At 35.1% G+C, this 20,948-nt stretch overlaps 1 protein-coding gene across 9 annotated transcripts in view; it reads left to right on the top strand.

The window, feature by feature from the left end:
* LOC148674869 (1-phosphatidylinositol 4,5-bisphosphate phosphodiesterase beta-4) overlaps positions 1–20,948 on the top strand; it is a 154,020-nt gene that overhangs the window by 66,237 nt on the left and 66,835 nt on the right. For 6 of the 9 annotated variants that reach the window (XM_088625576.1, XM_088625581.1, XM_088625582.1 and 3 more), the window contains exon 3: positions 4,344–4,408. The gene's annotated coding sequence lies outside the window, so the exon portion shown is untranslated. The other 3 variants (XM_088625577.1, XM_088625579.1, XM_088625578.1) reach the window with 3 other exon arrangements.

Below are 20,948 nucleotides of genomic sequence, written 5' to 3'. Positions count from 1 at the left end.
AGTCAGAGATATATATATACACTGTATATGGGTGGTTGCACGCGTGACAGAGGTAGAAGCCTGACACTAATAGTCTTGAACTGTCTTTTGTAGCGAGGTGAATATGTACGTCTCAGAAAAACTTGTTTATACAATGCTGTATATACTGTACATGCTATGCATGCAATACAATTCTCATGCAAAGAAAAAAAACAGTCCAGTAAAATCCAGTAATGATGTTTATGAATATGGTTAGTACTTTTAGTTCTTTTTATCATTTTCATTTTTTTCTGATGGAGCGACAATAAATTAATACAATATAGCAACTGTGGAATTGAATTGAAAAAAAAATGCACAGGAGTACATTTATTTTTATTGTAATGATGTATGCTGGGAGACAATTTAGAATTTGCATCTATATTTCTAAATCTGTCTCTGTTTTTATGATCAAGGAAAAAAATAATTTCAACGGTCATGTATTACACTAAGATATAAGATAATACTTAACAGCAGATTTGTTTACAGATGAAACAATATGTACTGTATCTGTAGGGAATTTAAAGCCAGCAGGCTTAGACTGGTTAATTTTAAATCTGGAATGCATGTTAAAATCACTGAAAAGGGGTGATTAAGCAGTATCCTCTAAAAATAATAGCATGTAACAATAAAGTGGTAGATATTGTTGCTTCTTTTTAATATTGATAAGAACTAAAGTGTCAGGTCAGTGAAGTGGTTATGTAAAGAGTTCTGCAGAAATGGCAGACATCAAGAGAACGTTCTTGATGAGCACCCTTCGATAAAGAGAGCTATGGAGTACAATATTCAGGCAGAGTACATTGCAAAAAACACTCTACGTAGAATGCCCACTTTGAGATGGATTGGATCACGTTTGAAGTAAGAATACAATCAGTCCTAGAGAATGATTTATGCCTAACAGAATGAAATGTGAAAGCTTTGGGATGGTTTAAACACTTGCTAACTGCAAGTGTGCTAGCGGCAGGTCAGATACAGGTCAGATCTGCGCAGACCAACAAAGGTTGCACTTCGTGAAGGGCCCTGTTATGTGCACTATGAAGTACTAGATTCAGTACTGCATTCAGCATCAGTAATTACCCTGCATAAAGAAAGGAGTAGGTAAAGGTTTATTCCATGCTGACGCAACGTTTCGGCTGTGGAGCCTTCTTCAGGGGTAATATTTACCTGTTGTATCATAGCCTAACTTTCACCTGTTCTTTTGCAGCCTAGGCATGCTGTGGCAACTACCTACTGTACTTGAATGCATAAAAAAAGGTCTGTTAACAGTTTGGTTCCTAAAGTTAAGAAAAGTAAAACTTATCAATACCAGAGTCCTTTTGTGTGGCAACAATACAGCGATGCTTTATGCCTCAGGAACAGGTCCTTCATCCATTTATAGTGGACCATACCAGAGGGCCTAGTTCAGCTGTAACAGTGAGCTATCCTTTTAGTGAGTTTTACACTCTTGTAAAGTGTTGAGACCATTAGCACTATTCACATAGTGCAGTGAATCAGAAAATGCTTCAGTCCTTCTCAGGAGAGCCAGGCCCTCACTGTGGTAGATGTTTGTTTGGTGTTGATTTAGAATAATCCTCAAAAATAAAGTGTGGCAATGACCACCTACTTGTAGTGTCTACAATGTCCAAATCCCTGTCTGTCCATTTGCTGCAGAAGTTTGATAATTAATCCGATCCATTGAGAGAACTCCTGGAACTTTAATCATATTAACAAATATATTTGCAGAAACTAAATTTGCTATTTGCAGTTCTTCTTATGCATAGCTATGATGCAACAAAATAAAAAAAATGATTAAATGTTCTTCAGAAACATTTAAATGTCAGTATAACATTGATGTATGCAACAACCTCCTGAGATGGTTGACCTCTGAAACATTTCAAATGAGCGGGATTACAGATATTATGGTTTCGCAGTTGAATTATGTTATTTACTATTTTCATCTGTGACATCTATAACATATTTTGCTTATTTATATTTATGATGGCAGAAGCATTTATGTATTCTAGATTTTTTATGAAGCAGGAGGCAGGCAGTCAAAGTACACCTGAAACTCTAACATCCACTGGTTTTAAATACAGGTGCCCCCCAAGTCTGTCACCACTTCCATACTCCTTGTATATTAATGACGTGTATGTACTACCAAATCTGTGAAATTAATCAAAACAATCTCCAGCTCAATGTTATTAAAACCAAAGAGGTAATCTTTGATTTCAGGTATAACAGGAATCAAATGCAACCTATGGTGTTTAATGGAAAGATAATGGAGAGTGTAGATTCCTTTAAGTTTCTTGGCACAGCAGTTTCCTCCACCTTGAAATGGGAGACCATTGTACATAAAACAGTAAAGAAAGCCCATCAGAGACTGTTTTTTTAGGCAGCTCAGAAAGTTTGGTGTGTCTCAGGAAGCCAAGGTCCATTTATACAGGGTAACAATTAAAAGCAACGTTTTTCTGTGACAGTCTTGTTTGGAAAGTTAGCCAGCCAGAAGAGGAGACAACAGGATAGAGTGGTCCACATTGCTTTTAAATTAATTGGCTATGACTGTTGCACCTGCAAATGCAACGTGTTTAAATTGAAAATCTCTGTGGGTTATAAACGACCACTCCTACCCAACTTGGGAAGAAGGCTTAGAATTTACCCTGAGGGTATTGGGTCTCTCAACTCAACACTGCTATAAAAGTATTTATTAAAATATTTATTGGTAAATTTCTGGATTCTCTCTTCACTCTAATGTGTCATCATACTGTATTTTGTATATGATATGTGTACGTTATTTAAGATTTTTCTTACTCTTCTTGTATTTTGTATTTCTGTTATTTCAAGCATACAGTACAACAAGGACTTTGACCTTAGACACTGTGAAAAGACAAATGACTACAAATTGCTTTTTGTATAAATGAAACTAGGTATATGATTATATTATTCTTGTTTACATTTGTGACAATGAATTTCCATGTTTATAATGGTATTTGTAAGCCAATTACAAGCTTTTAAGACACTAGACAACACTTCACCTGCTCTTTAAGAGTTTCTTCTAGCATGCCTCTGATTGTATCTTTTGCTTTCCTTGATAAGAACCAGATCAGCTGCTGGTTGATTAGGAACCCAAAGCTTTATGCTGTATACTAATAGGTTTTACAATCTGAGATGGTGATAAAGTAAACTGTTTTTTAGGTTGTATTATTCTATGTAAATAAATGAATTATATCTATTGACAAAGTACATAAAATGAGCTTCATCTTATGTGAGGCCTTGTGTTTTTCATGTCTTGGTTTGGGAAAAGGGACAACACCTAATTTCTTATGAGTCATCATAAGAACATTTTTTTTAAAATCGAGTGTCCATCTTTAAACCAATTCTGACAGTTTAACTCAAATGCTAGGAATTAACTGAAAATAGTTTATTGTACCATCATGTCTTGAACTTTTCTTTAGTCCTGAGATTTGTAAATACAATGGAGTACTTTTCACCTTCTTCTGAAACAGAAAATCAAGTTAACCATAATTATGGTCATACAATGGTTATGATATAGGTTGTGGTTTGTGGAATGGCTTCAACCCATGTTGGTTTTGATGATCATTATTGATTTACATACTATACCAATAAAGGGTAGTCATTGAAGGTCAATTAGCCTACATTAATATTTTGTTTACATTAATCAGGTGGAAATAAAATAGCTGTATTTATGCTTTACTCAGAATTTGAAAAGTTTTTTTTTATTTACTCTAAAGAATATTGGGGGCCAGATGGCAGTGTCACAATTAAAATCAGAGATACTTTGTATACATATTTATTTAAATGTGCTTTTTTATTTTAAAAAATGTATTTGCAAGAATGCACAAAATGCGAGAAATTTCAATGCATGTATAATGGAGGCTCTTTTAATGACAAATGATGTAACGATGTAAATTTATCTTCTGTTATTCTTACTGTACATGGGAATTTTACTCTGCATTGTTTAGTGTCCATATTTCGTAGTTTGGACCACGGAAGGTTGAGGAAAGGAAAAGTAATCTCACTCCAATTCTGCTTTCAGCCAGTATCTTTGGAACAAATTTGGCTTTACCTTTGCCATGATATTTTAAAATAACCTCTTTACAAATCCCTCATCCCACCCTAAGTCAACAGCAAGAGAATGAAGGTATATTTTTTGTCTTTAGCTTTTGCTATGGAAAGAGAACAATAGTAATCTCCCATAAGACACTGCTTAAACATTTATTATGCCTTGGATTAATACTTGCTTTACGGATATTTGAAATGAGACATCCTTCACTGGAGGTTTCCCTTCGGTGAGAGTTCAGTATTGATTTCTTTTTTTTTTCCACAAACAGAAGGAAGAAGTCTTGCTGCATCGGCCTAATCAGACCACTTTCATTCAGATCACCACCATTGTTAGGTAAGTACAACTTCATTATGAGCACTACAAAAGCTGATTGTAGTTAAAATTTAAAAAAATCTATATTAAAAATTACATGAGAATTCTCATCTTACTAAAATTAATATACTGTATGCAGTCTTCTGTACCATAGATCCAGACTCATAACAAGCAGCTTTCAACATGGCCACAAACATCTCGTCTACTTTAAAAAGAAGATAATACAACAAGGCAATTATATGACTTGCTTCTTTTGGTACATGTACTGGACTAATTTGGATGATTATGGTTGAGAACAATTTGTACAGAAAAGCAAGAACTGAATGTTTCTTCCTTTGAACAGTTAGTACCAAGGGAGCATTAGCAGTGTGCTAGAATTGTGAACTTCTACAGCTAATTATAAGACATAGGAACTAAGACGAGTAAATGATTAACATTAAAATATTAAGTACGCTAGCCCTTTAAATTTCATTCTCTCATTGTGTTAATTCGAAATTTTACCAAAATAAAGTACTGAAATACCGTGTCGATCAAAAGCTAAAATATTTTATTTTTGCCATCTTCTCTGGATTCATTCTGAAATACAGTTTAACATTTTGAAACCAAAGCACATGGATGCATTCATTATTCATCTTCAGCAATGCGTATATTTATATGTAAAAGAGTTTTGCACAAATACACTGTTCACTTACTATGTCAATTAGAGATTTATAATCAAGAAACATATTTTGTTAACCTGATAAAGCTTTAAAATGAAAACAAAAAAACATTATTAATTTGGTCCAATGTCTATTAATTTAAGTTTAAATGGTGAACAAATCAATGACTGAAAAATAAAACATTTCAAATACTATAACACTTCAATGCATTCTTATGTTACTCTTCAAATTGTTTTAGTATTAACACATAATGCCATGAGTATAATTTATGTTTTAAAATAGTCATATAATTTAAATGTATTTTATTGTAGAAAATTTAACTCCATTTTACACATGCAACATTATTTTGGTTGTCATTGTCAATGTTGTCAATATTAGGCCTAATGTGTTTCGGAAATACATTAAATACTATCAGCTTCTGAAAAAAAAAAATACATGTATCTGTTATGACATATTCTTACTCTGTGCTTCCAAATGATGAATCTACTTTTTTCAGTATTTAGTATGGATTTGCATTCATTATTACTGTTTATATTTACCTCCTAAGTAGAAATAATTTAAAGACAGACTATCAAATACTGTAGATCAGTAATACATGACCTGTAAAGTAGAATATACTGTAAGAATAAGTTTAGCAACTGCAGTATCCTTTCTATAACATGCAAATAAGAATTAAATATATTAAATTCTTATATTTAAATTTAAATTTATATTTATATTTAAATATATTAAATATATATTAAATAAATAAGTTTTTATTGAAATCCTCCTAAGTCTCACATCTGTTGTATTAGAAATGGTGATTGTGCATGTTAGTAACATAAAGTAAGATTAAGAAAAATTGTATACTAATCATATGCTAACACATAAGTAGTAGCACTCCAGATACTTATTTTCTGTCAAGTTTTGTGTGTTTCCTATAATAATATGAATCCATTAAAGATTAAACATTTCAAAGCATTAAATCATTCACCAACTATATGAACCTGAAGAGTGTTACTCCTCTTTATTTTATGTAATTGCCTACTGATGTTTGCATGCTTGTGTATTGCTGATGTTTTTAGGAATAGCAAGATATTTTTGAAAAGCAGGTTAATAAGGCCTTAAAACCCCACTTAACAAGCTGCAGTTCACGTTAGTGACTTAACTCTTTTGTTACAAACTCTTTATCATAGTTTTAGTTTATTTTTAATTCACTCCTCCATTTAGTGATGCCGGAATTATAAATCAGAGACAACAGGAAGAATGTACTGTCTGCAGTACATTCTGTCATTCTTATTCCAACATTAAAATTTTGGCTGGAAAAACATGCTGAAATACAGTACATTCATTAGAGGCAGTAATAAGTTCATGGATACCAGTATACTCAGACTTTTATTGACAATAAAAGCACATGACCTGTCATTTAACTACAATTTAACAACTATGATGTGTAAAGATGTGTGAACCATGAATTGTATCTAGCTTATTGTGTGGCTGAAGTAGCACAAAAGAAATACCAGCACGCAGTATGAGACACATTATTTGACAACTGGAGGAAATGTATAGGACTGTTTTACAAAGCAAAATCTAAAATACCTAATACCTTGTCTGAGTATACTAAGAATAAATTATTCAAGTCAAGTCATATTTTATATAGTGCTTTTCATGGCTTAGCATCCTAATGTGCTTTATACATAGAACTGTAAATTTGAGATATTCTATTTCTTACCCTCTTTCTTTAACCTTCTTGTTAAACAACACCACATTCACGTACTATAACACACATCACAAATCTATAAAAAACAATGCGACTGCCTCCTTTTTCGAAGTACCTGTCTTTTTATTTTTGCTATGCAGTCTAATCTTACTCTTAATTTTACTTAATCAGCTTGCTGTGCTTTTATTTGTTCACTTTTGTTTTCTTCTGTTTTGTATTAAGTATACAACATGCACATACAAAAACAACACACAATACACAACATGACCATAGAAAAAACAACATTGATTTAAATTATTTACAATCATATCAGTCATAACCAGGTCATCACATTAGTCACATTAGTCATTAGTCATCACAAGGCACATCTGTGATCTTTATGCAGAAATCTGACTGCCCTACCAATGCCAACCCTAGAAAATCACCAGCAGAGCTCCATTACTTTTGATTAAAATGAGTTAAGGAAGTAAGTTTATATGTGGAAGACCTCAAGTTATTATGTATTATTAAATTTACAGTATGGAACAATTCAAAATGGTAGGCAGTTTATAGCTGCTGTCTGGAACAAAGATATTTCTTATACTGTAACATTACAGAAGAGGTTAATAACTAAGGCCCTGGAAATATTTCAAATTATTATTCAAACATTTAAATTATAAGTGTAAAATTCCAAGGATTTTTATAACAGCAACCCTGTGGTTTACAGTGTTTAAGAACTGTTTTACTCTTACTTGTTGTTTTCCTATTATATATGTATATATTTTACATCACTGCACTTAGATCTTTACTCAGTGTGCAAATTAGTGTTAATAGCCCAAATAAAAAGCTTCTCAAATGCATTTGAAAGGCAGTGCTCAGGATAAGCAAATCAGTAACACAGCAGGATATGAAAGCCTGTTGATAAAGTATGTATTTTAGTTGGTGAACCACCGTTACACTTACATTTTTCATTATCTGTGTTCCTGTCTTTTTTTTTCTGAAAGCAATATTTCTTGGAAAAGTCAGTTAAGCGTGATAATTATTCTAAATGTTATTTTCATCCACCCATCCGTTTTCTAACTGCTTCATCCAGTTCAGGGTCATGGGGGATCTGGAGCCTATCTCGGCAAGTAATGGGCGCGAGGCAGGTTACACCCTGGGTGGAGCACTAGTCCATTGCAGGACACACACAGACAAGCACCCATTCACACCAGGGCCAATCCTAGAAGCCAATTAGCTGCCTTGTATGTCTTTGAACTATGAGAGGAAACCCATGCAAACACAGGGAAGACACAAACCTCCACACAGATACTGGGTGCAGAATTGAACTGAATGCAAGGTCCCTTATTTTAATTATTGAATCATAATTATATGATAATGCTTGATATAAGACAAGTAACACAAAACTGAAATTAAAATAATCAGGATGCAAATGACCACTTTCATAGGGATATATATTGTCATCTTCATGACAGCAAATTCAAGTCATGAGATGGTTTTCATTCACATTTTTTAAATAATTCATTCGCAAAATACAACACAAGAGGGTTTTATTCCCCTGGAGTTTGAATAAGAAAGGAGTTTGCCAAGTGTGAGGCGTACTGTATACTGTAGGAGTAATGTACAAAACCTCATAATGTATGTCTATTTACAGTATATGTAATGTTGTTCATTTCTTTAGAATGTACAAAGTACTAATGTGCCACTAACATAACTGTTCCTAGTGATGTTAATAATAAAAACACATTGTTTCTGAAGTGATATTCTATTATTTCAAGAGTTGATAGTCTTTTCAATCTTTTCAATGATTTTATTGTCCAGTTTGTTCACAAAATAAAGCTAAATCTATTAGAACATGATAAAATGGTGATACTAGGTATGTCATTTTATTGTGAAAGCTGTTCATGCCAAGTTATCATAATCTTTTTCACTTAACATAAAGTAAAAGCAAGAAAAAAAAATTCCCCTAAGTCTAAAGAGGAAAGTAGATTTCACATGGAATTTTTAATGTGATCTGTAAAAGACAATTAGTTAATCAGATTTGGACAAATTTAAAGAATTTTGACCTCATGAATAATTTAGAACTTTAATTGATGTGTTAAAGTGATGTGAACCTAGATTATATCAATTTAGACTGCACAGCTATTCCACAAATGGTCTTGCTATTCATGCAGATTGCTTCTATCAAAAATGCACCTTCTGCCTTTCATCCAGGTTTTTATTACTTATTTTTAAAAGCCTGCCTGTGCATGCCACCTTTACCTTTCCTGTTTGTTTACTGCATTTTTACATTGACTTTCAGAATTGTAATTAATGTCAGTACCTCCTACCTCTTATGGGGGTGTGTTGTTGGGTTAGGATGACATCACTTAATTTGTGAAATTCGGGATAATTTATTTAATTTGTAGGAACAAAATTTTAGATGCAGATGCTGTCTTTGTCACAAATTTAAATTAGCACAATTATAATATCTCACATACAACCATCTTAACACCAAATGTGCTTTTTGTATTAAAAAAGAAATCTTTAAAACATTCTGAAATGAATTTGTCTGCCTTCACTGATCTGCAAAGGATTACATTTCATACTGGCTGGCTGTTGTAACTGATGTAATTGATTTTAAAGTATTGCCCTGGATACACTAATCATTCTATTGTAGTTTTTTTATTATATTATTCAGTTTCTTTAATACTTTCTTTGTATGCCAGCCCCCAGGATATAGCTGTGTGTTATACAGCACCAAGGTTTCCTGAACAAATGTATCCAAAAATGATTCTTATCATTTTGTCCTTTAGTTATAACCTAATTTTTATTAAATCTTAAGTATACAAAATGAAATTCTAGGTGTGACATTATTTGATGACTCAATAAATGTTAATGGGTGGCATTGTGACATATTGGTTAGTGCTGCTGTCTCACCATATTAGTTATTAGGCTGGCGGGGAATTATCATCAACTCCCAGTGTTCTCCAGGAGCTCTGGCTTCCTTGCTCCCTCCAGTGTAGTACGGGTGAGGTGATTGGTATCTCCAAATTATCCTTGTTTGTGTGACTGTAACTAGGGATGGATTTTGCACCTTGTGTTGGTTAGGTTAGGCTCCATTCATCACCACCCTCTTTAGGATGAAGTGGCTGTGGATAAAGGATGGATGAATGAAGGCCATACTGTAAGACGAAACAGCCCCAGTCCACACTAGTGCTGATTGGCTACGATGTAAAATATACTGTAGAATGAAAACATGCAGTCCTGATTAGCGATGTCAAGTCATGGATGGGACCACTCAGTGTCGTGACACATGCCTGAAGTCTATGAGACATTAACTGACACAGACTTGTGGGAGAGCTGTCCAATGACACTGCAAGACCTGCAAAAGTTCTGTCATATGCTACAGCTGTGGGTATTGCTGTCAAAAATGAGAGTCCAAGTTCTACCATTAGCGTACAGCTGGGTTCATATTATACCATCGTAAACAACACCAATTGACCATTCAGAGCACTGCGTCCATCAGGGTGCACAAATAGTGCAAGATGTCGACTGCATACCACTGGGCAGCATGGCTTCCCAGTTCAACAAGTTTGTAACATTAATTGCACCCCATACCGTTACACCTTGTCAGTCAAATTGAATGGGTTAAACAGCACAGTTCTTTGAAAATCATTCCATTGGCTAGACATGGACTTGGTCAATAACAAACCTCAGTTCAAACCTTAATTCAGCACACAATTAATTCTTTCCATTTTTTGTCCAATATCCCTGTGGAAGGCAGTGTTGACAGATAGGTATTTGGCCAGGGTAAGGTGTCTACAGCACCACAAATTGTATCTACTGTGAATGCTAGCTAGATGCTTTCAGATGGTTCTGTTACTACCTGCCAGTTTCAAGTCCTGATGTCTGTAACAATACTTAAAGTGATCTAACTTCCAAATGTATACTGGGTGGATGTGAACACAATTTGTAACCAGTAGCTGGAGAATTTTAACATTCACAATCCCTAGTGTCCAGCTCTTTTAGATATGATCAAACATTACATTTTGAAGATGAATGATAGAACTCATGTTGTTCTTTATAGGGACAGGACGCGCATCGAGATCCTTGCAGGAACTGCTGTGTTTCTTGCACACAGTATCTGTTACCACTTCAGGAACAACACTCAAAAAATATTTTTCTGCACACCAAAATACATTTTAAGCATTTATTTTGTATTCAAATTGGCAAGCAAGGGGATATCCTTGTATTTATAATAGCTCTTGCTTTGTGTAATGGAAAGATGACAATTAAGTTTTCTGCCATTCCAAAAATGAACATGTGCATTCCTCTCATGTCTCTAAGTTTTTACACATCCTTTTCAAATGCTGGAAATATCCTTATTAGGTTAAAATTATAATTCAAGAAAAAATGATTTACTGTCTTGAAAAAATCTAAATCAAACATATGTTATATTTAACTGGTGTTAGATTTTTATTTTGTAAAAAACATCTTCCATTTTTGGAGGGTTTGCAAAAATGTATAATCTAGAAATTCAAGGAAATGTGAGTTTGAAATTATATTAAACACTGCAAGAATGTTTCCATCAATATGGCAATATATTTTAATTAAATCGGGTTTATTTAATTTGTGTGCTTTGGACTATACAGGCTGTTTATAATGACATTGCAACTGCAAAATATATTTTTTTGAATTTGGGTTATGTTCCATTATTTAAGGTGGTCCAATGAGAGAAAGCACCTAAGAGGAATAATGCCTATAAATACACTGGCAACCTGTTAGGTCCCAATGTACTGTAAAGTGCTGGTGGGGAATGTGTGAAACAAGGTCTTTTCCTATGCTGCTCTTGGCTTGATGCTGCAATAACATAAGCTATTACAGTCTAGCAGTCACTCTTAACAGGTTGCTATGGAGATTTGTGATGTCATAGAGGAGCAACATCTGTGTGGTGTTTGTTTGTTAGGAAAGGTCAGTCTGTTTCTCTGCGAACACCAAAGAAAACACATCCTAACTATCAAGAAAGGAACTGCAAAACATTCTAAACCCAAGGTTGACTTATGTACTTTTTTAACAGTTGAAGGTTACTTATGTGGTTGTTTTTTCACTTTTGACTCTCTTCACTGGTCCATCAGTGATATGTCTCTTACTCATATTCATTTGTAATAAACAGAAAATACTAAAAGACAAATATTTTTGTACAGGAAATTTCCTTTAGTAAATCAGAAGCCCCCTGCAAAGAAAAAGAAGCACATTCACTCAGCACTTCTAGTGTAGCCCATGTTTCCCTAAGTTTTTAAATGAGTGACGCCCTTTTGAGCTATAACTATCAACAGGGAACCCCCAATGTAAAGTAATGCAAATATATACTGACAATTAAAGAATGGTTACCATGAAGGGGAGGAGATCTGTTTTTTTTAGTGTTAATTTACATAGTAATGAGGTGTACCAGTTTCTGTCTTTGACTACAGCATATGTATTATATCCTCATCGGGATATCATGATGAAAACATTCCACAAATTTCACCTTTTCTTCTAATTGGGTAAACAGTAACTGAAGCATTAAAAGTCCTTTGTAGTCATCTTCAAAGGTCTTTTTATAATGTACAGTACTGTACACATACTTAATGAACTGTAGTAAACTCTTAACCCCTAACTCTGTTGCTAACCTATTCTGTATAAGGTAGTGTTCTATTTCTGTGACTGTGGAAAAAAATGTGGTATCTTATTATTCAGGCTACATTAGCTGGTAAGGTCAAGGGGGCAGAAACCATAATTTTGTGAAGTGCTCATTATAGGTACTTATTTGGGCAGTTTGGGATGTTTCTGTTGTTGGGGGTTTGTTTCTCTTTAATGTGGGATAATTTTGAATCCGGAACTAACTGAAACAGAAAAAGAAAATGTAATGAGTGATGACATTTTAGAATATTTTTAGTTGCTATAATAGCATGTTTTAGTATATACTCTGAATAGCAACCATCATTTTCTAATTCAAAGCAAAAAAGGTCAGTCAAGAAGAGACCGATTTGAAGGCAAGTGAATTACATTGTAAGCAGAATTTATACTTTATTATGTGACTGGCTCCTAGCTTATTGCTGACACTGACCATTTTTGGTCAAATGTATCAACCAAAAATTCAAATGGCAAGTGTGGATACAATCATCCTTGCCCATCACGTGAAAGCTGGATTTACAGTTCACTAACAAGACCTTTGTGGTTGCTAAGATGAGAAAAAAATGAATTTTAAAGTTCTTAGGACAGATTTATTTTATACAAACTCAGACAAAGATAAAGCAAGTGACCAGAAGTAAATGCATTTACTGTATGTGTTCCACCCTCTTATGTAAGCTTTCAACAAATTACAGTATACATGATTTACAATGCCTTGCAAAAGTATTCACGTTATTCACAAAGTATTCAAGTATTCAGACTGAACACTTTTTTGGGTGAAAGAAGTTAAATATCATTAAAAAATGCAAAGAAAATCCAAATCTCTAAAATATTGATTGGAAAACATTTTGCCACTCTGAGTAAATACTTTAGCAGCAATTACATTTGTAGGTTTTTTTGTTCATTATTAGCAACCGCAAGCTATGAAATCAAACTGTATAATTGATGCATTCACACATTTTAACAATTGTGGGAGAAAACAAAATATTTTACTCTCCATTAAATTTGTGAGGGGCTGCATAGTGGAGCAGTGGATAACATTACCACTTAACATCGCTGGGGCTCTGGGTTCAGTTCCTGAATCTAAGAAGATTTTGTATGTTCTCCTCATGTTCACGTGCGTTTCCTCTGGGTCCTCTACTTACCTCCCATAGTCCAAGGACATACTGGTAAAGCTGGCCCTGGTGTGTGTGTGTGCGTGCGTGCGTGCGTGCGTGCGTGCGTGCGTGCGTGCGTGCGTCTGTCTGTCTGTCTGTCTGTCTGTCTGTCTGTCTGTCTGTCTGTCTGTGTGCCCTGCAATGGACTGGCATCCTGTCCAGGGGTGTATCCTCCCTTGCGCCTATTTCTTACTGAGATAGGCTCCAACTCCCCAGTGACCCTGTATTGAATAAAACAGTTAGAAATTAGATGGGTAGATACATTTGTGAGTTCATCCTTTATTGGAAATGGAAAGAGTAGAGACAAATTCTTTTCAACATTACAAGTATTTCGAGTTCTGGCTGAGCTCTTTGGTTGCGGGGTTTGGGTCATTTCACAGTCCAAGCATGACCACAATTGGCTGAGCTCCATCAAGGTCGGGGAGGGATTAATCAGCTAGGATCCTGTCTGTGAGGGACGTTTCTCTTTTCCCATCGGCACCAAACCTCTGGTACAGGGCTCTGGTGCCTGAGACAAACTAAAAGACAAATGGCTCGAAGGTGGGTGGGTCGGAGGAGTCTGACTGCACTTCCTTGTACTCCCCATATGTAATGGGTTCATAATTACAAGCCAAGATATGAGAAGCACACAGTAGCATATTCCAGATCGGGTGAGTATAACAAAAATAATTTGCCGATTCTAAATTTAAAACAGGAAATCATACAATTTGTGATATTTTTTTCTGCACAAAATACACTCTAATGCAAATTAATGCAAAGAAAGCCCTTTACACATCAGTAAATGTCACAGAATCAATATGTTCAACATTTTCACATTTAGCTCTGCTGCTGCTAGGTTGGAACAGCTTGTGTCTTCATAAGCAGTGTGCAGGATAGTAAGGAAAACCTTAGATATGCAAATGTTTCCTGCACTGTTATCAGTGTACCAATATGACTCTTCTCCACAGTATAGAGAAGCTTACTGTTGGTGTTTGTTGTATCCGGCTTTTGCAGATGCTGTTTACTTCATTATGAGAGCTATATAAGTAGATGATAAGTCACTTTAATGTTTCTATTTTTGTCCTGAGTGCATTTTTGTTAGAAGATTTTTTTTCCATTTACTTGATGGGTTTATTTATGGATCTAACATGCAGTTTTCACAAAAAAAAGAGTGAGCGAGAGCCAGTGAAGAACACGATGGGGGATGGGCAGGTTATTCCCACATGCCATATTCTTTTCTGTAAGAAGTGTGTTGCTGAAGCCTGGTATGGGATTCTGTAACTGTCTTGTTTGATACTATATATTTAATGGCACCAGGTAAAAGTACAGCGCTAAATATTTTTTGTAGATTCTTGCTCTTTCTGGAAGTCTGAGCTACTTTGTATTTACCTGATTTCGGAAACCCAAGAATGTACTGTATAATAGGAAGAGGTGAAAACTGGATACAGAGACACACTAAAATATAATAAGTCCTTAAGTGTTAAGGAGCAGAGGATCAGGGAGACTGTTGTGACCCCAAAAAAGAACTTTGTGGTGATAAAAACTACTGTATATTTCTCTGAGCAATTTTAAGTCAAGCTGAAAACATCCCATTTGTATTTGTAAAACTTGGATCCATGTGACGGTTATTAATACCTGCAAGGTATGATTCTGAAACATGAGCCCAGGGAGACTTATTGACACTTCTGGATTCCCGTTTATTTGAAATTCAAATTCATGCAATTTAATGGAACTACAGCTGTACAACAAATGCAAATTGTCAGCAGACAGTATCTGAGGTTGCAAAACCGGTTACAGTTATTTTAGTTAAATGCCAGAAAACCACAGTGTATACAGTACTTGCACACTGAAGAGGAAATCCTGGAAAGGGATCTGTTCCTTTTTAATAATTTACTTTCTGCCTTTAGCATGTTTACACTACACAATTGTACTCTGTTACTCTGGTACTTATTGTTGTGCTTTTATTGTTTATATTACTAAAATAAATAGGTGAAACCAAATACGTAAAACTGGTTTTTATGGCACATAAATTCATCATGGGATTCTGCTTCAATGTTTTTTACATTTCTCTTAATAACAGTTGTTGGATAACAAATGTGTGTGATTGCTTTTTATGCATATACAGTATATATATATATTTTTTTTAAGAAATGGTACTGTTTTAATTTAATTTTTAATTGGTGAATAAGAAATAAAAAATAGTTGTGAAAAGACAAATATCTTGGGTTTTTTTTCTTGATTCTCTGGATATTATCAACTTTTTTCACGGCGAGTTGAGTGAATTTAGAATTACCAGTCCTGGATATGCAGAGTGCTAACATGCAGTGGGTTCGGTGCTGCTAATGGGAAGACACACAACAGATGTATATACTAATTGAAAATTTAAGGATGTCAAGCAGAGTTCCAGTGTATTGAGTTCATCAGCCAAGCAACTCTCCCTGATGGATCAGATCTAGCAGAAAGAGGATATGCTACATGTTCTAATTAGAAAATGCTTGTTTTTATTAATACCAGTATTTTAATGTCTTAATCTTATATGCGAAAGTAATGTAAATAACAGGACAAAATAAACTGATAGCCTACACATTATTGGTTTAAAGGTAGATAGAAGAGCGTGACATTTACTATGTTTAGTATTCTTCTTCAATTGATTGGTAATATTTAAGATCAGAAAACATTTAGTTGGGTTTTAGCATAGTTCAGTTTGTTATTGATCCATACTGTGTAGCATTAACATACACCACTTATTTTTTCCAATATTCATTAGTCAGAATGTGATTGATTACTGTAGTTTCTTTATGTTATCTAAGTCTTCTACTCCAACTTTCTAAAATGCAACAAAAAACATTTTAGTCAGCCATCAGATTGAGAAAAGACATAAAAGCTGGTAGAATGCCATCAAAATAGGCGCTGATGTCAGGAACTCTTCTCTATTGTTCAGTGACAGGTGTTAGTAGCATATGAGCAGTTAGCTTTGTTCTGCATTCTTGACTCTATAGGAACAGCCAACTGTATTCTAAGTACATGTGAATAATTAATTGTAACGTTTTTTTTTGGGAAACAGGGGTTTTATGCCCATGTTGAAAATAAAAAAAGACTGGTGTCTAGCCTACAGAAAACAACACGCCAGGCAGGGCTTTTCAAGGCGGATATTAGAGATTTTCATCCAAAACTGGTCAGTCTCGGGGAACTATTACAAATGCATGTTAGTGAAATGTAAGACTCTGTACAGTTGATTTAATGAGACAGGGATCTGCATTTATCAGTTATACAGGTGCAGTTTAATGCAAAGCAAGCTTTATGCCTTTTGCAAACACTGTCTTGTAGGCTTTCTTATTCAAAGCTTTTCATTGAGAAAGATTCTTCTTCATCCTAATGCTGAGAACATTCACAGACTAGACTTGTTTTAATAATGAAAAAAATATTTTGGAATCTGCTTGTCACCTTGAAATATTTATTTTCCATGTCTGTGAACATGTTTTAACACGTGGCCACTTCAGTATCAGTATCATTCATTTAAGAGAACCACAAGCTTAGAAATCAGCTAACTGCCTACAGGGAAATAATATTACATTTTTCAAAGCTTTTACTTTATAATCTCATTATGCTTTTTTTGGAGCTTGGACATTTTAATCAGCATGCAATTAATATAGAAGTAATATACACTCTTTCAATATTAAACAGGTGCCTTGTCACTACCTTGAAGTCATTGAAACATATTTTGAATATAAAATAGATAGTGAGTTTATTTTCTTTTTAAAAAGAATTTTGAAAGTAATGTTTAGCTGGGCTTTAAATGAACATGTTGTAACTCAAGCAGTTCCTTATTACTTATTATGTGCTGTAGATGTAAAATGCACAGTAGAGTAACAGGATAGATCTTTATCATATTGAGGGTGGGAGAGAGTGATGTTAACAAGCAGTAGTGTGAGAGGTGTGCTCTATTTAGTTCATTATTTCTTCACTTGGCTCTATCCCAAACACTTCTCACATGCACAGTATAGCAGAGCAAACCGTGATAGTCTGGAATGCATTCTGCCTCATTTTATCATCAGTTAAATCTGCAGGTTCAAGCCATTCTAAAGTATCTGTCACCCTGAAATACATTTTTACCTGTGCTCTCTTACTTGTTTTTCAACAACTTCATTGTAAGGTAAGCAATCAAACAGCTTTGCTTGTGCAGATACCGCATCATCACGATTAGTTTGAATTTTACACCTGGAGATTAATGTTTCTGAGTGGAACTGTGCATTGTTCACCGTCAAACAAGCAAATCTAATCACGGGTGAGTACAGAATTGTAGTTGTTTTAAAATATATTTGACCAGTTTGTTGATGATGTTTTAGATATTTGCATCTGTCAAAAATGTAGTAAAATTAGTTCTGATGTGTCTTTTGAAACATTTGATGTCTTGTATGGAATCTGTTGAGTTTGTGAAATGAGACATATCAATTATCCATGAGAGAATGCAATGAAAAAACCTTGAGTACCTTTGTGCATATGATGGGCAATCCCAGAAGGTTTTAAAGGTATCATCATCTGTGCTACTATTCATAGGTATAGCAACATGAATGCCATTATCTCCTGTGTGCAGGACTAATCGGAAAGAACTGTATTAAGGAATTAATTTGAATTTAGCAGGGCTCCTTGATCACAAAAACTTTTCTGGGTCTGATTTGCAGATCTTCATATTTGAAGACTTGTCAGGTTTTGTAGATTATATTGAAATTCTGCTATGCTACCTTAGTATTAGACAGGACTTTGTTGAAGCAGTTTTTTCCTTCTCCTCTGCTGCATGCATAGACCTTGTTCTGTGCAATTGGTGTACCTAAGGATTTTTATTGCGCATAAATTGTACAAATTCATTATAATAAGATTAATTAATAAACAGCTCCAAGGTTTACTTAAATGTGACTTCCTCAAATTATGGTGTTTCACGGACTTTCTTATTGAAATATAAAAAAGAGTCATATTTTATTGATTTATATATAAAAACATCTAAAAATGCAAGAGGAGATACATTGTGTTGGAATTTCACTGTATTCTTTATGCATCAAAATATTTCCCTTGACAAGTGATCACAGTACATACAGTTGCAGTGTTTTGCTGTCCATTTTACACAATCAGGTAAAATGGCAGGCATGCTATTTATTAATTTTGGAAGAAGTCTGTGTTGTTTTTTTCTAACTTATGTAATTAAGGTTTTGCCTGGCTGCATTTAGGGCAGTTTTCTTGAAATTCAAAGCTTTACCCACATTAGAAAGGTCATTAGAATTTTGAATGACACTGAAGAATGAGAATAAACCCCTTGACAATTGTAACGTTTGTTTTTCCTGCAGCTTGTGCTTGTGTATGTGCAAAACAACTTCAAGCTTTAATGTTACTGCCTCTATATTATATGGGAGGTACTGACTATAGTCTTTTATTTGAGAGGAAATAAATAATCTGTTACAAGGAGTAAAAGTTTATTAATGCGACTAGTTATTATTAGTAAACTTTCCGCTTACATTTTAGTTTTTGAATGGAAAGTTTAAATTTGTATAGCCTAGTACAATGTGTACAATGCTCCTTTTTGAATCCTATCCAGACTTTAACTGTACAGAAGATCACATTTTACCACCTTTGTAAAAACAGAAGCATTTTCACACCCTATACTACAGTATGTTGGGGCTTAGAAGTGCTGAAAAGGTCTAGAGCTGAAAAGTTGCAAGTTACAGGCCAGCTAATGTTTCCGAATATATTAACATCATTATTGTTGTGATATTATCATTACATTTTTTTCTGAACGTTACATGAGTGTTTTAGAAGAAAGTATGTTTTGTTAATCTCCTTATTCATAGATAATCTAAATGGTGTATTTGTACAGACTGCATTTTCAACAGGGCGTCATGGTCGATTTTGGGATGGGGTGAACAGGCTGTATTCTCCTCCTTGTGTATTTATGGGTTTTCTACAGTTGCTGTTGTTTATTTCCATCTCCCAAAGCCATGTTGATTAGAGGATTGGTGATACTAAATTTTCTGCTTCATGAGAAGTGGGGCTCCTTTGTCATTCATTTGTATTGTTCGGAGTTACTTTACTGCAATCCTGAATCCATTGTAACAAGAAAATGTTTCATGTGGAGAAAAAATATCCAGTAATAGCAATATTCTATAACAAATGGGCTCTTTTATTACAACATTATGCTATTGAGAAAAGTAAAACCAAATATAAAGTTTTTTCCTGTATTCAGCATCTGACTACCTCATTAATGTGAAGGCCAGGCAGTTGTTCCTTCACAAGTGCCTTCAGAAAGTATTCAGACCCCTCCACACTTTTTCAACTTTGTTGTGTTGTAGACTTATTTCAAAATGGATAGATTTGATTATTTTTTGCCATCAGTCGACACACAATACCCCATAATGACAAAGTGGCAAATTTATTAAAAATAAAAACTGAAATCTCCCATTTACATAAGTATTCAGACCTTTTATTCACTACTTTTTAGGACCCCCTTTAGCAGCAATTACAACTGTGAGTCTTCTTGTGTATGCTTCTACCAGCTTTGCACATCTGGATTTGGGCAGTTTCTCCCATTCTTCCTTGCAGATCCTCTCAAGCTCTGTCAGATTGGATGGGGAGCGTCGGTGAACTGCAATCTTCAGGTCTCTTCACAGATTTTGTATGGGGTTCAAGTCCGGGCTTTGGCTGCACCACACAAGGCCATTCAGACTTGTTCTGAAGCCACTCCAGCATTGTCTTGGCTGTGTTTGTTGTCATGCTGAAGGGTGAATTTTTGCCCTTGTCCAAGGTTGTGTGCGCTCTAGAGCAAGTTTTCTTCAAGTCCCTCTCTGTATTTGGCTTTGTTCATCTTTCCCTCAATCCTGACCTGTTTCCCAGTTCCTGCTGCTGAGAAGCATCCCCACAGCATGATGCTGTCACCACCATGCTTCACCATAGTGTCATGCCCTCTGCAGCCAGAGGGCGCTCCTTCTCTGTCCTGTCCCTAGTTTCCTGCCTGCTGTCCTTCCGGTCCCTCTCTTTCCTTTGGGCTATATATTTCCGGGTCTTGCACTCTGCTCTCGCTCAGCATTGACGTTCGGATGTCCTGAGACCCGCCTAGCACCAGGTCGCCCCACGTCCGCTACCTGAGGGCATAGGTTTCTATACGGCACTCCTGAACGCTTTGCACTAACGAGCCCGGGCCTTTTTCCCGTCTCGCCGCTACGCTTATGGGTCTTTTTCCACTCTCCTGCCTCTCCACGGTAAGTCCATTTGGACGTCCGTGACACATAGGGATGGTATTAGCCAGGTACCTAGTTTTCGCCAGACATGGCATTTGGCATTCAAGCCAAAGAGTTCAATTTTTGTCTCATCTGACCAGAGAATAATTTTCCTCATGCTCTCGGAGTCCTTTAAGTGCCGTTTAGAAAACTCCAGGCGGACTGTCATGTGCC

Source organism: Lepisosteus platostomus, chromosome 3 (genome assembly GCF_059453375.1).
Source record: "Lepisosteus platostomus isolate fLepPlt1 chromosome 3, fLepPlt1.hap1, whole genome shotgun sequence".
NCBI classification, from domain to species: domain Eukaryota; kingdom Metazoa; phylum Chordata; class Actinopteri; order Semionotiformes; family Lepisosteidae; genus Lepisosteus; species Lepisosteus platostomus.
This window is presented reverse-complemented; position numbering and strand designations above follow the sequence as displayed.